This window comes from Giraffa tippelskirchi, chromosome 2 (assembly GCF_054371585.1).
Source record: "Giraffa tippelskirchi isolate mGirTip1 chromosome 2, T2T-mGirTip1v1.2.pri, whole genome shotgun sequence".
Lineage (NCBI taxonomy): Eukaryota > Metazoa > Chordata > Mammalia > Artiodactyla > Giraffidae > Giraffa > Giraffa tippelskirchi.
In genome coordinates, this window is record NC_137276.1 from 186,887,227 (window position 1) to 186,907,285 (window position 20,059).

The following is a 20,059-nucleotide window of genomic DNA, read 5'->3' on the forward strand; positions in this document are numbered from 1 at the left end:
CATAAATAAATTTTATCTAAAATATTATTTAATAATCCATTCACACTTCTAGGCTTAAACTTCAGAAATCTTGAGTCCAGACTCTAAGCTTTTTGTTATAAACACATCTAAAACCTCTGCATAATTTCTTACTGAACATCCTAAGAATATATTATCATTCCTTAATAACCTATTCCATTTGTCTTCCCTAAGGAGTTGCAAGGGGCTTCCCTGATAGCTCAGTTGGTAAAGAATCTGCCTGCAATGCAGGAGATCCTGGTTCAATTCCTGGGTCAGGAAGATCCGCTGGAGAAGGGATAGGCCACCCACTCCAGTATTCGTGGGCTTCGCTTGTGGCACAGCTGGTAAAGAATCCACCTGCAATGCGGGAAACTTAGCTTCGATCCCTGAGTTGGGAAACGCTACCCACTCCAGTATTCTGGCCTAAAGAATTCCATGGACTAGTCCATGGGGTCACAAAGAGTTGGACATGAATGAGTGACTTTCACTTTCATTTTCAAGGTGTTACAAGCTCTGAAAATAATTTTCTAGACCATTCCTTCCATAAAGATAATGTGATTACTTTTTAAATATATTTTATTTTTAATTAGAGGATAATTACTTTACAATATTGTGATAGGTTTTGGCATACATCAACATGAATCAGTGCTAAGTATACATATGTCTCCTTCCTCTTGAACCTTCCCTACCACCTCCCTCCCCATCACACTCCTTTAGGTTGTCACAGAGCACTGGCTTTGGGTTCCCTGCGTCGTAAACCAAACTCCCACTGGCTGTTTTACATATGGTAATGTATGTGTTTCAATGCTATCCTCTCATATTATCCCACCCTCTCCTTCCCCAACTGTGTCCAAAATGTCTATGTCTCTTTTGCTGCACTACAAGTAGATCATCAATGCTATCTTCCTAGATTCCATATATATGTGTTAATATATCATATTTGTCTTTCTTTTTCTGACTTACTTCATGCTGTATAATAGGCTCTAGGTTCATCCACCTCATTAGTGCTGACTCAAATGTGTTCCTTTTTATAACTGAGCAATATTCCATTGTGTATGTGTACCACAACTGCCTTATCCATTCATCTGTCAGTGGACATCTGGATTGTCCTATCTGTTGTAAACAGTTCTGCAATGAACACTGGGGTACATGTGTCTTTCAATTCTGGTTTCCTCAGGGCATATGCCCAGTAGTGGGTATTGCTGGGTCATATGGTAGCTTTATTCCTAGTTTTTTAAGGAATCTCCATACTGTTTTCCATAGTGGCTGTATCAATTTTCATTCCCACTAACAGTGTAAGAGAGTTCCCTTTTCTCCACACCCTTGTCAGCATTTATTGTTTGTAGACTTTTTGATGATGGCCATTCTGACCAGTGTGAGATGATATCTCATTATAGTTTTTATTTGCATTTCTCTAATAATTAGCGATGTTGGCTATCTTTACATGTTTATTAGCCATCTGTATGTCTTCTTTGGAGAAATATCTGTTTAAGTATACACATTTTTTGATTGAATTGTTTTTTGGTATTGAGCTGCATGGGCTACTTGAATATTTTGGAGATTAATTCTTTGTCAGTTGTTTCATTTGCTATTAATTTCTCCCATTCTGAGGTTTGTCTTTTCACTTTGCTTATAGCTTCCTTCATTGTGCAAAAACTTTTAAGATTATTTAGGTCCCATTTGTTTACTTTAATTTCCATTATTCTAGGAGGTGGGGCATAGAGGATCACGCTGTGGTTTATGCCAGAGAAAGTTTTGCCTATGTTTTCCTCTAAGAGTTTTATAGTTTCTGGTCTTACATTTAGGTCTTTAATCCATTTTCAGTTTATTCTTGTGCACGGTGTTAGGAAATGTTCTAATTTCATTCTTTTACACATAGCTGACCATTTTTTCTCCATTGCATATTTTTGCCTCCTTTGTCAAAGATAATGTGCCCATAAGTGTGTGGATTTATCTCTGGGATTTCTATCTTGTTCCATTGGTCTATATTTCTGTTTTTGTGCCAGTACCAAACTGTCTTGATGATGGAAGCTTTGTAGTATAGTCTGAAGTCAGGAAAGTTGATTCCTCCAGTTTCATTTTTCTTTCTCAAAATCGCTTTGTCTATTCAGGGTGTTTCTGTGTTTCTATACAAATTGTGAAATTATTTGTTCTAATCCTGTGAATAATACCATTGGTAGTTTGATAGGGATTGCATTGAATCTATAGATTGCTTTGGGTAGTGGAGTCATTTTCACTATATTGATTCTTTCAATCCAGGAACATGGTGTTTCTCTCCACCTGTTTGTGTCATCCTTGATTTCTTTCCTGAGGTACTTGTTATATTATAAATTTTCTGAAGCAACTCCTTGATAAAATTTTAAACAAGTCTGGTGGAGGAGCTGTCCATGAAAGAAGCCAAAAGAGGTAGAAAAGATAGAATTGATATTTGGACCATTTGTTCCTGACTTGGGGTTTGAAAATGGGTAGAACTCCACAAGAACTCCAAAAAGCTCCCAGTGAACCTGTGAGAACAGTATAATAGTGATAAGAACAACTTAGGAAGACAATTGACAAGGATGAGTAAATTTAAGTTTTATTTCTTTTTTCACAACATTTCATCTTCTCCTTTTTTCCATACAGGTCACCATTGAACCAAAGTGCTCTTTTTATAAGGAACATTGGGTTTCTGCTGATAAGTAAATCAGCCCTTCCATGTTAAGACAACTTACATATTGATAATGAGAGAAAGATGTCAGCAAAATGTTAGATCCCTGTGTTCACCTTTTAAACATATCTTCATTCCTTTCAAAGAGTTTTTTTTGAAGTTAGCTGGCTTATGGCCATGGGTCCACTTTTCTACCCTATCCCTGTTGACCACCATCAGTTCTTTGGTCTCCCTGCTATTTATGTATCACAAGAAAGGATCCTCCACCTCCACTGACCTCAAGACAATTTTCAGAGAGAGTTGTAAGTTATAATTTATACATAAAATCTTAATAATTCTGATGCATATGCTTTGTGATGGTAGGATTCTGTGGGAAAGGAGTAAAGGAATAATCGCACATTTGATTTAACATACTGCAGAACAGAAATACCAGCTCCAGATTGGCAAGATGATTCATGATCCAAGTCAATTAGCTCAGAGGGAACAGCATTTCAGAGTCATGGGTGACCACAAGAATTTTAAAACTCTAGAAACAGGCAGAAATTTGGGGGCAGGGAATTTTCACATGGCTTGAAATGAGAAGCTGACAAACTTCTATCTCTAGAGAAATCATCTGGCATGGGGATGACTTGTGAAATGCCACATTAATTAGGAAAACCTTCTAAAGATTCCAAAGGGGATCCTATCTTCTGAACAACAGAAAGATTGTCCTGGCTTATGCTGTGTTTAAAGAGATTATTTTCATTCTCATCTAGGATGCATCACCCCCAATAGCCACCAAGTGATTTAGGGAAATTTTCTGGTGCCAGTTTATTAATACTTTCTGAACAGCTTAGCCTTGATAAAAAGCAATCAAAAAATTTATTATGCATCTCAGTAATACCAGGAGGCTAATTCTATTTCTATGCCAATAAACCCAACTAGCCTTAAAAGAGAGTTGTTGGGTTTGTTTGTTTGACTGATTGTTCCAAGGGTGGCAATACTTCTGAGGGGGTTGGGAAGAATGTCCTTTGGCTCCACCCTAGTTGAGGTTCAGTGAACTTGACTATGGTCCTTGTAAGCCATTGATTTGGCATTGACACTGAAGAAAAACAATCATTATTCAAAAGAACAAATATAGAAAAGTTTGAAATTGACTATTAAGCAAAAAAAATTCCCTTTCCTGATAGTTCTAAGTGACTGTTCTCTTTTCCTTCATTTGGCTGTGCTCATGAGTAAAATAAGATCACTTAGGACAAATCTAATCAATATGGCTTACTATAATCAATCTATATCATCTATACAAAATTTCATGATACATGTTAATTTGCTAAATATAACTTATAATTTGTAAAGTACTTGCTACTAAAGTGATACTATACAAAGTGTGAACTAAGTTAAATGTATCTTTGACTCCCCCACATATTGCCTTTCTATGATTTTTTCCCCATCCCCTATATCCTTCATCTAGACATCCCTCTCCAATACAAAGACCACAAGTCACATGAGGCTATCTAAATTTTAATTAAAATTAAATGAAATTCAAAATTCAGTTCCTCTGTTGCACTGGCTACATTTCAAGTGCTCAGTCATCACATATACCTAATAACAACTGTAGTGAATAGTGCAGATAAACAACATTTTCATCACTGCAGAAGGTTTTAATGCACAATGTCAGTCTCCACTTTTAAAGCTTCTGTGATCCCTCTTTGGCCAGTATTCTTCCTACCCAGGTTATGGCTTCCCAAGCATTTCCTCATGTTTTCCTTGCTTCTACTTTTATTACTCTCATAACTTTTCTGAGTTTTCTCATGGTTCTCCACAGAACATTATGTTTTTTGTGTCTTTTTTAATAAATTTATTTATTTTAGTTGGGGGCTAATTACTTTACAATATTGTAGTGGTTTTTGCCATACATTGATGTGAATCAGCCATGGGTTTACATGTGTTCCCCATCCTGAACCCCCCTCCCACCTCCCTCCCCATCCCATCCCTCTGGGTCATCCCATTGGACTCTGAGGGAGAAGGTGAGAACATTATGTTTTGTAATTCCTTCTTTGAAAACCTTCCTCAAAACTTAAATAACTGGATAAACTAATTCATATTTAGGCAATTTGTGGATGCACAGAGTCGACATATTGTTTCTCCCAAGTAACACGTTTGCATCTTATTAGAAAGCTTCTAGAGATTTCATGAATTTACACAAAGTGTTGACCCTAAAATGTGTGGCTTTGAGCACCATGGTAACAGGAACCTTGGTGAACAGACCTCACAGTGCAAGAGCCTTTAGAGCACATTTCAAAGCACCTTATCGTGCTGGCCTGCACATCTATAACAGCCTTGGGTTACTATGTTATTTTGTCTCCTAGGAGTTCTGGGAAATCTGTGTCACCACAGAAGAAGTATAATTATGCATCTGGCACGGAGTAGGGATAGTAGGTCAAAAGATGTTTGTTTTGCTTGTAACCATGAAAATTTTTAGAGCTCAGGGTGGGGTTTGGGTACCATAATCCATTTAGTCTTTGCCCATTCTGGGCTTCTTGCCAAGGCATCATACAAATGACAATCAATAGCAAAATAAGAGATAATATAATATTCTTTAATAATAGGTTGACAAATGTTCCCTTCTCCCCCAACAAAGGGCTCTGACAAAGACTGAACTGGCAAATGCAGCTTAGGCCAGAAGACATTTAAAAAAGAAAGTAAAGAAGGAGGCAAGGAACTGGCAACTATGCCTGGGACAAAAGTCTTCTTTATCTGTTTACCACAAGCTGCAAGAAGTAAAGGTAAATATCCACCTCCCCAGAAGGCTTTTGTTCTCTTAATGTGTTACAAAAAAAAGAGGTAGAAGAGAAAAAGAAGGTAACTGGATCTGAATCAAAAGCAAGTCATAAGCCATGCATAGTGTTCCACATTCTAGATTCAGATGATTGATTTTTTGTGGTATCATTTAACTTGATCTCTAGACATAGGAATTTTTATAGAACCAAATTGAACTGCATCTTCACAAAAAGAATAATCAATAGCATCTCTCCAGTGTTTATTTTGGATTTTAGGGTTTTTTTTAATATTGTTTCTTATTTGTCAAAGAATTAGTAGCACACAGCTTTAATAGTGGAGTAGAGCTAAAAGGTTAACAAAAAGGCAGTACTCTAATTTCATCACAACCCTCCCCAGAAACTACCACTTTCATTTCTTAGCTGTTTTTTCTGGGTGTTTTTTTTTTTTTTTTCTGGTAGTTATCTGAAAATGTCTAAATACCATTTTATACTATTATCACTCTAAAAAAACATTTCATTATGGAAAATGTGAAACACATACAAAAGTTATAAAATAGCATGATGAATCCACCCCAGGGACCCATCACTTGGCCAATCTCCAATCATCTAAACAACCACTCATTTTTTCACCCACTCATTTCACTGTATTTTTTAAGTAAATAGAAGATATTGATATATCAGTTTAATTTTAAATATCTCAATATATATCATTCAAGGTACAACATATTTTAAAATCTTTAAAAAATATAATCACAATACTATTATCCCACTTCCAAATTTAACAATTATTCCTAACTACTATCAAATATCAAGTTATTGGTATTTTTCCAGCTGTCTCATAATTTTTTATATTTAGTTTATATAAATCAAGATGCAAACACAATTCTCTTTTTTCGGTGTCATTTAAGTCTCCTTTCTTTTAAGCTATGGCAGGTAATTTTGCTCCCAGGGACTATTTGGCAATCTCTAGAAACATTTTTGGTGGTCACAACTTGGAGGCAAGAGCTCAAAATTCCAATGGCTTCTGGTTGGTAGAAACCAGAGCTGCTGCTAAAAATTCTACAATGCACAGGATAACCCCAACCACAAACAATTACCTGGCCCAAAATGTCAGCAATGACAAGGTTGAGAAACCCTCCACCCCTCAGCCCTCCTTATTTCTAGATCAATTGACTGCTAGTTTTTCCCTGCCTTCTGGACTTGTTAACTGAATCCCCATTTTGTCTTATGACATGGTCCTCATTCTCTATAACTTGTATAAATTAGAAATAAAAAGGGAATACTTTAAAATATTAAACCAATAGAAAACATATGAAGTAGTAAAACTTCTGGGTGAAAATGTGAATCAGATAGTTGGATTATAGATTATGCTCAAATAGCCTACAAAAAGGGCCCCAAAATAATGCTACTTTATAGAGTCAGCAAAAATAAGACCAGGAGCTGACCGTGGCTCAGATCATGAACTCCTCACAGCCAAATTCAAACTTAAATTGAAGAAAGTAGGGAAAATCACTAGATCATTCAGGTATGACCTAAATCAAACCCCTTATGATCATACATTGGAAGTGAGAAATAGATTCAAGGAACTAGATCTGATAGAGTCCCTGAAGAACTATGGATGAAGGTTCCTGACATTGTACAAGAAGCAGTGATTAAAAGCCATCCCCAGAAGAAAGAAATGCAAAAAGGCAAACTGGTTGCCTGAGAAAGCCTTACAAATAGCTGTGGAAAGAAGAGAAGCAAAAGGCAAAGGAAAAGAGGAAAGATATACCCATTTCAACGCAGAGTTCCAAAGGATAGCAAGGAGAGATAAGAAAGCCTTCCTCAGCGATCAATGCAAAGAAATAGAGGAAAAGAATAGAATAGGAAAGACTAGAGATCTCTTCAAGAAAACTAGAGATACCAAGGGAATATTTCATGCAAAGATGGGCACAATAAAGGACAAAAATGGTATGGACCTGACAGAAGCAGAAGATATTAAGAAGAGGTGGCAAGAATACACAGAAGAACTGTACAAAAAAGATCTTCACGACCCATATAATCATGATGGTGTGATCACTCACCTAGAGGCAGACATCCTGGAATGAGAAGTCAAGTGGGCCTTGGGAAGCATCACTACGAACAAAGCTAGTGGAAGTGATAGAATTCCAGTTGAGCAATTTCAAGTCCTAAAAGATGATGCTGTGAAAGTGCTGCACTCAATATGTCAGCAAATTTGGAAAACTCAGCAGTGGCCACAGGACTGGAAAAGATTAGTTTTCATTCCAATCTCAAAGAAAGGAAATGCCAAAGAATGTTCAAACTACCACAAAACTGTACTCATCTCACACGCTAGCAAAGTAATCCTCAAAATTCTCCAAGATGGGCTTTGACAGTACATGAACTAAGAACTTCCAGATGTTCAACCTGGATTTAGAAAAGGGTGAGGAACCAGAGATCAAATTGCCAGCATCCATTGGATCACTGGAAAAGCAAGAGAATTCCAGAAAAATATCAACTTCTGCTTTATTGACTACACTAAAGCCTTTGACTGTGTGGATCACAACAAACTGTAGAAAATTCTTAAAGAGATGGGAATACCAGACCACATTACCTGCCTCCTGAGAAATCTGTATGCAGGTTAAGAAGCAACAGTTAGAACTGGACATGAAACAAGAGACTGGTTCCAAATAGGGAAAGGAGTACATCAAGGCTGTATATTGTCATCCTGCTTATTTAACTTATCTGCAGAGTACATCATGAGAAATGCTGGGCTGGAGGAAGCACAAGCTGGAATCAAGATTGCTGGGAGAAATAGCTATCACCTCAGATATGCAGATGACACTACCCTTATAGCAGAAAGCAAAGAGGAACTAAAGAGCCTCTTGATGAAAGTGAAAGAGGAGAGCGAAAAAGCTGGCTTAAAATTCAGCATTCATAAAATGAAGATCATGTCATCCAGTCCCATCATTTCATGGCAAATAGATGAGGAAACAATGGAAAAAGTGACAGACTTTATTTTCTTGGTCTCCAAATTCACTGCAGATGGTGACTGCAGCCATGAAATTAAAAGACGCTTGCTCCTTGGACGAAAAGCTATGACCAACCTGGACAGCATATTAAAAAGCAGAGACATTACTTTGCCAACAAAGGTCTATATAGGCAAAGCTATGGTTTTCCAGTAGTCATCTACAGATGTGAGAGTTGGACTATAAAGAAACCTGAGCACTGAAGAACTGACATTTTTGAACTGTGGTGTTGGAGAAGACTCTTGAGAGTCCTTTGGACAGCAAGGAGATCACACCAGTCCATCTTAAAGGAAATCAGTTCTGAATATTCATTGGAAGGACTGTTGCTGAAGCTGAAGCTCCGATACTTTGGCCATCTGATGCAAAGAACTGACTCATTTGAAAAGACCCTGATGCTGGGAAAGATTGAAGGCAGCAGGAGAAGGGGTCAACAAAGCATGAGATGGTTGGATGGCATCACTGACTCAAGGGACATGAGTTTAAGCAAGCTCCAGGAGTTGCTGATGGACAGTGAAGTCTGTGTTGCAGTCCATAGGGTGGCAAAGAGGCGGACACAACTGAGCAAGTGAACTGAACTGAATGGCTTAAGTATGAAATTAATGACCAACTATGTAATTCTTGAATTCTCAGCATCAGGCTGCATAGTACAGAAATCTATCATACTACCATTTCCTTCTTGCGTGACCCTCTCCTGTCATACACTACATATGTGCCCCTGCAAGCCTACCCTTCAGCCTGCTTTGTGACCAGGAATGCTGGCCCATGTACACAGCATCAGTGGACTCCCTTGCTCTCTCTCTCAGGTCTGGCTTACTCAATAGACATACTTGTTTTCCATTTGTGCTGAGAAAAAAATTCAAGAAAACATGCTTAAATCTTAGGATATCCAGAAATCACATCACTAACTTTTCTTACCCTTTCCTCTTTTTTTTCTAGTTTTTACTATTGCTCCTCTTTAATTCTTACATCTTCAGGAATGTAACCAGACATAATTAGGGAATTATGCCACTAACCAAAAGTTATTTAAATGGGAAAACATTGTTTCTGTTGACTCAAAACAGAGGAAGGAAACTCAAGCAACAAGACAAGGAATAGAGGCTTCCTCATAGTAACTGTACATGACTCACTGGCCTTGTTTGTAAGCACATATGAGACACCTCCTGAGTACACCTCAACACATTGGGAGTCAGGGGCATTTTAGGTTAATGGACTCCTGTGTCATCAGAAGAGGCATGACAAAGCAAACCTGAGGTTGCTTAAAGAAGAGCTCTATCAGTGTATGGTATTGAAATATGGGACAAGCTGCCTAGAAAAATACTCCCTCAGAGGAGAGCACACCCTCATACCTAACCCAGCACTGACATAGAGAGGGCTCGTGTAATTATTTGTTGAATGCAAATTCAGTATATCTTAATAAAATTTTTCTCTCTCAAAAATTTGAGGAAGCACAAAAGAGAACACTTAATCTGTCACTGTATTTTTGAATCAATTCTGATCAAAAAGGAAGAATTGGTTAGTGAAGCAGAAGTGACAGGAACATTAAAATGCTACAATCACTCCTTGGAGAACTGGTTGATTTCATGGCTGAGGCAAAGAAAATACCAGAAGACCATAGAGTATCTTATGGTCCTGAACAATAAGGAAGGACTCAAAAATAAAGGATGCAAACATGTGAAGATGGCAGAAGAGCCTGAAAGAGTACCCAATAGCCAAAGTTGAAAAATATTTACCAACAGATTAACTAAAATGAATATAGACTCATAACCCTAATAATAAAATTAACATCCATGAATCCATCCTTTTATAAATAAATAATTACATAAACCAATGACAGAGAAGAGACATTTTTTCCTTATGAAAGCATTACATGAGCTATCACCTCATATCTGCTAGAATGACTATTACCAAAGAAATACAAATGTTAATGAGAATGTGGCTAAGTGGTAAAGAATCTACCTGCCAGTGCAGGAGATGTGGGTTCAATCCCTGGGTCTGAAAGATCCTCTGGAGAAGGAAATGGCAACCCACTCTAGTATTCTTGCCCGGAAAATCCCATGGCAAGGGGCCTGGTGGGCTATAGTCCATGGGGTCAAAAAGAGTTGAATACAGTTTAGTGACTAAACAACAAATGATAATGTAGAGAAATGGAAAACTTCATGCACTGTTGGTGGGAATGCAAATTATTTCAGCCATTATGGAAAGTAGTATGAGGTGTTCTTCAAAAAATTAAAAATAGAACTCCCATATGATCCAGGAACCTCACTTCTGGATTAATAGCCTAAGGAAATGAAAACAATATCTAGAAAAGATATCTGCACCCCCATGTTCATTGCAGCACTTTGCCCAACATCCAAGACATGGAAACAATATAAGTGTCCATTGATGGATGAATGAATAGAGAAAATATTATATTTATATATTATATGCATTTGTATGTATTTGTTATATGATTATATAATTCAGCCATATACCTTGCCATTTGTAACAACACAGATGGATTTTGAGGGCATTACTCTAAGTGAAATAAATCAGACAGATGAAGACAAACACTTATGATATTCCATGTACATAGAGTCTAAAAAAATCAAATTCATAAAAATAGAGAGTAGATTGATGGTTGCCAGAGGCATGGAGTTTTGCAGGGTGGGGACATGTCAAAGGATATAAACTTCTAACTATAAGATGAATAAATTCTGGGGAATCTAAGGTACAGAATGGCAAATATATTTAACAATACTGTATTACATACTCAAAAGTTAAGGGAATAAATCTTGAATGTTATGCCTTCACACACACAAAAAAAATGCTTATTATGGGAGGAATATAGGTATTAACTAAACTAACATTATTGTGATAATTATTTTGCAACATATATGGATATTAAATTACCACATTGTATAAATTAAACCTACATATGTTATTTGTCAATAATATTTTAATAAAGCTGGAAAAAATTAGCACAATTTTATTTCCTTAAGTTTGGTTTAAATCAGGCTATTTTTTTTTAAAAAAGGAAAAATTTCAATTAACACATAGAAAATAACAAGTAGAACAACACAGTAATAACTGCTGAAAGTAAGGTGCACTTCAGGATACTAAAGTGAGTGGGTGAAAGTTTAAGTGAAAAAAGGATATTTGCCTGTCCTCAAAGAAACTCCCGGAAAATACTGAGTAATAAGAAGAGGAAAATAGTAACTTTTTAGTGGAGATCCTAAGAGACACCAACCTAGCTAACTGATCAAAGTTAACAACCCTAGTAAAGTACTTTCCAGAATCACCTGGGTTATAAAAGATAAAGAAAAACTAAGGTGTTGTCACAGATTGGACGATACTAAGGAAACGTGACAACTAAATGAAATGTATGATCCTTGCTTGGATCCTGGAATAGAAAAAAAAAGAAAAAAGATATTTATGGAGAAATGAGTGAAGTCCAAATGAATTTTGTAATTCAGTTAATAGTAACTGAATTAAGACTTAATACTTAGTTTTGGTAATTGTTCTATAATTATGTAAGATGTTAACAAACACAGGCTGGTAAAGAGTATATGGGAACTCACTGTATATGCAACTCTTCTGTAAATCCAAAATGATCTCAAAATAAAGAAGTTTTTAAAATGTGATGAGCACATCTTGGAATTCCTAGGACAGGAGGTCTGGAACACTTTGTAAAATCAGCACACACTCATTCACCACTGGGAAACAGTTTCCAAAAGTTCAGAGGAAAGATAGACATGATCTCATATCCAGAGATCCTAAAGGGAAAGTGATTCAAGAGAAAAAATGAACTCAAACAAAAACATTAAAAATATGAGAAACTTGTGAATCATCTTCCTGCCTCTTCCCTTTCCCCACACTCAATCAGCCACCGAATCCTATCAATTCTACCTTCTAAATGTCACTCAATTGAAACCCCTTGTATTACTCTGCATTGAACTAGTTGTATGTTCATCGTCTTCTTGACTAATGACTTCCCTGCCACAAGTTTTCCAAAGTCTAACATATCCTGTGTTCACGTTGCCAGAATTGTTCTTCTAAAAGAATCTATTTCCCTTCTCTGTTCAAGAACATTCAAGTTGATTCCATTTGGAATAAATCCAAATCCCTGAGAAAACATTCACCACCCCTCATCATTTAGCTGTTCCCTAACTTCAGTCTCGTCTCTGCTTATTCACCCAAGAAGTACTCTACTCCAGCTGCAGAACTAATTGAAGCCAAGTATATATTATCTAGCTTCTGTTCATGTTTAATTTATGAATTAGTTAGTTCAGTCACTCAGCCATGTCCGACTCTTTGCAAACCCATGCTGCAGCATGCCAGGCTTCCCTGTCCATCACCAACTCCCAAAGCTTACTCAAACTCATGTCCATTGAGTTGGTGATGCCATCCAACCATCTCGTCCTCTGTCGTCCCCTTCTCCTGTCTTCAATCTTTCTCACCATCAGGATCTTTTCCAGTGAGTCAGTTCTTCACATCAAGTGGCCAAAGTGTTGGAGTTTCAGCTTCAACATCAGTCTTTCCAATGAATATTCAGGACTGATTTCCTTTAGGATTGACTGGTTGGATCTCCTTGCAGTCCAAGGGACTCTCGAGAGTCTTCTCCAACACCACAGTTCAAAAGCATCAATTCTTTGGTGTTCAGCTTTCTTTATAGTTCAACTCTCACATTTGTACATGACTACTGGAAAAACCATAGCTTTGACTAGATGGACTTTCGTTGGCAAAGTAATGTCTCTGCTTTTTAATATGCTGTCTAGTTTTGTCATAGCTTTTCTTCCAAGGAGCAAGAGTCTTTTAATTTCATGGCTGCAGTCAACATCTGCAGTGATTTTGGAGCCCAAGAAAATAAAGGGCACAAACAGAAACATGTGCACAACAGGATCCAGGAGAAAGGAGCAGTGACCTCACAAGAGACTGGCCCAGACTTGCCAGTGAGTGTCCAGAAGTCTCCAGTGGAGGCATGGGTCAGCAGTGGCCTGCTTCAGGGTCAGGGGCACTGAGTGCTGCATGAGACCTTTTAAGGAAGTAGCCATTATCTTCATTACTTCCACCATAGTTTGGTCTCAGGTCAAACAACAGGAAGGGAACACAGCCCCACCCATCAAGAGAAAATTGGATTAAAGATTTACTGAGCATGGCCCCACCCATCAGAACAAAACCAAGTTTCCCCCTCAGTCAGTCACTCTCATCAGTTACTCTTATCCTTATCCATCAGAGGGCAGACAGAATGAAAACCACAATCACAAAAAACTAACCAAACTGATCACATTTATGAATAGGATATCACATTACCCAGCTTCTCTGTCCCACAAACTCTTACTCATTCTTGATCAAACATCACTTCTGTTCCAGACTTCTCTGATTTTTCACAGCCTCCTTATCCCATTCTACATGCTCTACAAGCAAAATTAATCCTGTCTCTCTGCTATGCTCCCACACAACACTGTGATTACTCTTAATAAGCATATGCTATATTTACTGTATATGGGTTGTAGTATACAAGTTTGCTTACCTTAGTAGAATATAAGTCTTCTGATGGTAACACTCATATCTAATTCACCTAATGATCTCCAGTCTGGACTCACTGCCTAGCAGTTAAAGGCCTGTCAACACCATCGAATGGGGTGAACTGAGTTAAAATATAACCAAATCTGATTCCTAGGGGATGCAGAGAGAAACAGTTAAAGGAGTATATATATGGATATACATGTTCCTGTTGAACTTAAATTATTAAATGACATTAAAAAAAACTAGGAGAAAATAAAAGCCTTATGATTGTAGATGGACATAAAAGAATAGTATTCTAACAAGAATACTAATAACCAAAATATTTTAGGCTTGTGAAACAAAAGTGTCGTTGACAACAGAAAGGATTCTATTAGCTACATCAACTTTAAGAAAAATAAGGGGAAAGCCAGCTATTTATGAAAGATAAGAATAATGTCAAAGATGAAAAGTAGAAAAAAAATTACTCAACTTCTCTTTTTATTTACATCTTCATCAAGGAGAATGATGTTCACATTATAAGAAAAATCTTGTTAAAGGAAATAAAGCCAGGTTGAAAGAACTAGTTATCAGTTATATTCCAGATTCAGTTATATTCCAGCACCTGAAAACAACTTGATGATATTAATCATTGACATGGAATCATTGTCAGAAATCTTTAAAAAATTATGAGTTGATGTAGGAAAATAAAAAATTGCAATTAAGAACAAAGTGAGAGAGAGACCAATGCAAATCAGTGTTCTGTGAATGAAATGTGAGCTTCATTCAAAAACTGTGAGTTTCTCAGTTTAATATTAGACTCAAATTATACAATACTTATTAGAAAGATGGTTTGCCAGATATTATAAAGCTGTGCTATCGGCTATAATCACTAGTCAAATCTCATCATTTAAATTATTTAAATTTTTAAAAAATAAAAATCAATTCCTGAGTCACACTAGTCACATTTTAAGTGCTCAGTAGACACATATGGCTAGTGGCTACCATACTGAACAGCACAGGTAATATTCATCACTGCACAAAGTTCCTTTGGACAGTGCTATTAAAGGAAGTAGTGAGCACTGGGAACCAGTATCATTTACAGAGAATGTTATACTGAACTAATAAAATTTCTATTATTTCATAGGATTGTTATACTGTTGGAGACAGCGAGTATGTAGATATAGACTATATCAATTTCAAAAAAATCCAACAAACTTTCTTGTGAAACCCTAGTTGATTAAAATCATAGAAATATGGACAAGGTATAAAACAACTGAGCAAACAATTGTCCTCACAGACTGCTGATTATTGAATATAATTTTGGAAGAATGATTTACCAGTTTTCTCCAAAATCTTGTCATTGGTCCTCTCTTGCAACTTTTTCATCAATAATTTGCTGACAAATAAAAAGAATAGTTACCAAGCTTTCAAACAACTAAATGACAGAGAGATTATGTCACAACTTTCTGGAGGACAATTTACTGAAACATATCAAAACCTGTTACAATTTTACTTACTTCTTGAGTCACAGGTATACTTCCTCAGGAAATAGTCACAGATGTTTGCAAGGCTATAGCTACATGGTGTTATTTCTAGCAAAATATCTGGGGGAAATCTAAGTGTCAAGTCATGAGACTAATTAAATAAACAGCAATTAATTTGCATTGATCATCACTGTATTTCCTACAATACTTCAACGGTATTTTTAAAATATATCAAATAAAAGATGAATGAAGTGAGGAAAAACTATACCATGTTATCATATGCATCACACATATCTGGTATTGCAATAAATGTGTATGTACTGTGTGTATGCATAGAGGGATATATGTATGTACATAGAGATGAAGACTAGACAGAGATATACTAAAACACTAATAATATTTAATCTCCAGTAAGGAGTTAGGTAACATCTTTGTTTTCACCTTTTAACTCAAGATTTTTAAAATCCTGTCATGAATAGATGATTCTTTAGCATAAGGACAACATTTTGAATAAGGAGCAATGGATAATACATTTGATTACAGAACCGATATTTTAAAGCAAGAAAACACATTCAACAAGCTAGAATGGTGGATCAATATTAACAAGAAGAAGCTTACTAGGCACACATAAAATGTCCAGCTTTTAAGTTCTTAAAGTCCTCTGGAAAAAGTACAGTTTTGCAAAGATTGACCTAACAATAAGTTTGTCAAAATGAACATAAAAATTTTAAATGAATTTAGTAGCACAATTTCCACAAGGGTAGATACAAACTTAAATTACATTAACAGGATATTTTGCCCAAAACAGGGAGAGTCATAATGGTCCCTCTGTTCTCTTGGGGTGATACAGCCATATCAGTTCACTGGTTTTCCTTTTTTCATACAATGGAGCTTACCTGGGTGGGGGCGGAAGGGGGGGAATGGGTAACTAGGAAATTGAATATTTCCTAGTATTGTGTAGGACTTACATTGTATAAGACTTATATTGTATAGGATTTAGTATCCTATACAACATCAGAAAAAGTTAGCCAAATTGGTGCTCTTTAGCTTAAAATATGAAAAACTGTAGTAATTCCTAGATAGTTGTTTTCATGCACAGAAGAGGGACTAGATGGTATATTAGGTCACCAACACAGATAAGTGATAGGAGGTCAGATTTCCACTTAGCATAAGGAAAAAGGGCAAGTAAAAACTATACTGAACTCACAAAAACCTACACACAAATGTTTATAAGCAGCTTTATTCATCACTGCCAAAACGTGGAACCAACCAAGATGTTCTTTAATAGGTAATGGCTGAATAAACTGTGGTACATCCAGACAACAGAATATAATTCAGTACTAAAAAGAGATGAGTTATCAAGGCATGAAAAGACATAGATGAATATGAAATGTATATTACTGAGTGTAAAAAGACAATCTGAAAAGGCTACATACTATGACTCCTACTATACAACATTCTGAAAGAGGCAAAACCGTGGCAATAATAAAAAGATCAGGGGTTGCCAGGGCTTAGTGGAGAGGGAGGGAAGAGTAGGCTAAGCACAGAGGATTTTTAGGGTAGAGAAACTGCATGACAGCATACTCGTGGATACATTTCATTACACATGTGTCAAAACCATAGAATGTACATTATCAATAAGGAAATCATGAATAAGACTCTCACTAGATCCCAATCATGCTAGTACTCTGATCTTGGACTTCTCAGCCTCCAGAACTACAAGAAATAAATGTTTACTGTTTAAACCACCTGATCTATTCTACCTTGTTATTGCAGCCTGAAATGACTAAAAAATACTTTCTGCTTTTAAACCTAAAGTATTGTATCTCTGAGAATATACAATGGTAGGCCAGTAGACACCAAAAGCCTCAGTGTAACATAATATCTTTCAAAAGCACTCATTTTATTTGAATTTTTTTTAAAAAAATTAAGGGTTATGTCACTCTTTAAAATACAAAATACACATAAATTTTAAAAATAAAATAGAGGAATGTCCTTTTTGACATGAAGTGCTTCTAAATTTTCCCCCAGGCCTCACCAATGGACAAGAAATACAGATTCACATTACCCTTAGAATACTGTAATGGAAAAGTTAAGAGAAACGCTTATTCACTATGTGCCAAGAACTATATGTTCTGCAGGAGAGAAAAAAGTATGAACAAAGGCCCTGTTGTACCTTTCAAGAGTTGGCTGTTCAGAATGACGGGCACAGATTCCTGATAGGATAAAAACACTGATCTCTGATGGAGGGCAAATATGATTAATATCCTATGTCAAGAAAAGTATTGAGATCTTTCCTAGTTGTGGAATTAACTGCCACTCAACAGTACCATGCCAGTCCTGAGAATGTGATTTCATAAATGTTCTAAATAGGTAGCAACACCCAGGATCTGATTTCTAGTGGAGAAGGCATGGTTGACCTTAACTGATATCTCTCAAGGGAAGAAGATTTAAGTTAAAGCCTACTTTATCCGTGGACGGTCCAGTCTTTATTGGTGCCATGGAAACAAACAGATATTCTAATTAATTTCCCTTTTATGCTTCTATTTTTGAAGTATATTTATTGTCACATAGTGTATGCAGGAAAAAGAAGAAGAAAAACAACTTACTTCCTTAGCTGGTGAACTTGACACATTGTGTATATCAACATGAACCAAATAAAAAGAGAGGCAAGATGAAGTGAGCATGTGAAAAGGAGAATGTTAAATATGTAAAAAATGAAATATATCTTAAAAGTCATGAACTATCACAAAAATTAAAGCATTTCTATTGCTACATGCACATAATCAATAAACTGAAACTAATCATACAGAGTCATATACTCTGCAATCCAGAAAGCTTATTTAATTGGTGAAAGACTCAAACTAGGTTTTTGAGACAAAATGTTATTTCCCAGCAGGATACCAAAATTCAGAGTATCATTTTGGAGCACACCAGCATAACATCATTATTAATTTCTATGCTTGCTGGGTAGTTTGCACATCTCCAGCATCCAGGTTTCTGTGAGTAGACGCGAACATGTTGGAAGTTAAACAAACCACACCTGCTGAGGCATTGGGAAATTGAATGACCCTGTATAGGTTACTTAATCTTAGTCATATGTAAAATGTGGAAAATACCTACCTCATTATGTGAAGATAAAATGAGATAATGTACAGAAAGTGATAGTGTCTGGTACATGGTGGGTGCTTTTGAAAATAGTTGCTATTCATCGCTGTTACTGCCTCTACAACCAGAGCTTGTCCCTCCTCAACAAACTGCCAAATGACTTGCCAAACAATGCTAGGAGATGCATGTAGGGCTGTGCTACCCCCAGGAAGTGAGAGGGAGTTATGGAAACCACCTTCCAGGGGCCTTTGAAACACACAGGGACGGGTGTATCCAGACCTATCTAGGGGACGATCTATATGGGTTTTAATAACCTGCCCAAGCTTGTGTCACTGACAAAGCCCAATAAAAATTACCAAGAAATAAAAACAGAATCTGGGTAATAAAATGAAGTCTAACCTTTCTTTCTCTTTTTCTTTGTGCTTAGTCTAGGGTCACCTGCTCACAGGGCGCAGTGTGTAGTGTGCCTCACGAGGCCCTTCATACCAGGGGGTCCCCCTGAGAAAAGGCTGCGCAGACACCTCGGCTCCACGGACTACGCGTCACTCAGCGATTCAAGATGGCGGCGGCGGTAGGCTGCGTGCAGAGGCGCTGCGCAGAGCACTGAGCTGAGCACTGAGCTGCACCTTGGCCTTCTCCTGAGAATTCCGCCCATCCCTGAAGAGATCTCTATAAAGCAGTCCCGCCCATGACCTATCAGGGGAGTTCATGCTCTAGAGCAGGAGTTCCCAACCTCCAGACCTTAAACTGGTACCTCCTTTCAGATCAACCATGGCATTAGATTAGAAATAAAGTGCACAATAAATGTAATGCGCTTGAATCATCCTAAAACCATCCCCCCCACCCCCATACTCGGTCCATGGAAAAATTGTCTTCCACGAAATCAATCCCTGGTGCCAAAAGTATTGGAGACCGCTGCTCTAGAGTGTGAGCTCACATCTATACATTCTCTGTTCAAAGAATAAGTTTTCCTTTGCTTCTGGATCAGACTTGGTCTCTCCCCTTCTATGAGTTAGAAAGACTCCGGGCAGAAGGACCCTTGTTGGGGACTGACTCAAAACGGTCAGTAACAACTGCAAAACATTGCAAACTCTTTCCCAGAGTAATCAAGAAGCCCTGGAAGTTTAGTTTTAAGCCCTCCTCTATGGGCTTTAAATTTGTAAAAATATTATATGCTTCCTCAGAGTGCTGTAAGATTCTTGGCAGGCATGGCTGGATTAATCTAAAAGGTATCAAAGCCCAAAGGTATCGCAGTTACCCTCCCCCAGAAGAATTTCCTAGTGATTGACCAATAAGCAGGACATGCCATAGACAGACAGCAGCCCACTCTGCACAGGTTATCTGGTGTGGGGCTAGGTGGGATGGGAAGTAAACGAAAGTGAGCAAAGAGATGAACAGAATAAACTGAAGTGCACCAAGGCATTGGTACATGAAAGCATCGAGGCACTGCCCTCTAATACTAAAGGTCGTTAGGGAATATAGAGTAGAGTAAGCTACCTTTCTATATAAATCCACATCAAAAGGCAGAAGGGAATGCTTATAGTTCTGATAATGATAAAATAACCAAAG

At 37.1% G+C, this 20,059-nt stretch overlaps 1 protein-coding gene across 4 annotated transcripts in view; it reads right to left on the reverse strand.

The window, feature by feature from the left end:
* Positions 1-20,059, reverse strand: part of ZPLD1 (zona pellucida like domain containing 1) — a 664,056-nt gene that overhangs the window by 392,557 nt on the left and 251,440 nt on the right. The window contains exons 1-3 of one of the 4 annotated variants that reach the window (XR_014069133.1): positions 18,890-19,039; positions 15,236-15,294; positions 13,924-14,069 (exon numbers count right to left, since the gene is read on the reverse strand). The exons of 1 other annotated variant lie outside the window; for it this stretch is intronic. The gene's annotated coding sequence lies outside the window, so the exon portion shown is untranslated. Of the gene's footprint in view, positions 1-13,923; positions 14,070-15,235; positions 15,295-18,889; positions 19,047-20,059 lie in introns of those variants that run through there. 2 more of the 4 variants (XM_081543086.1, XM_081543076.1) reach the window with 2 other exon arrangements.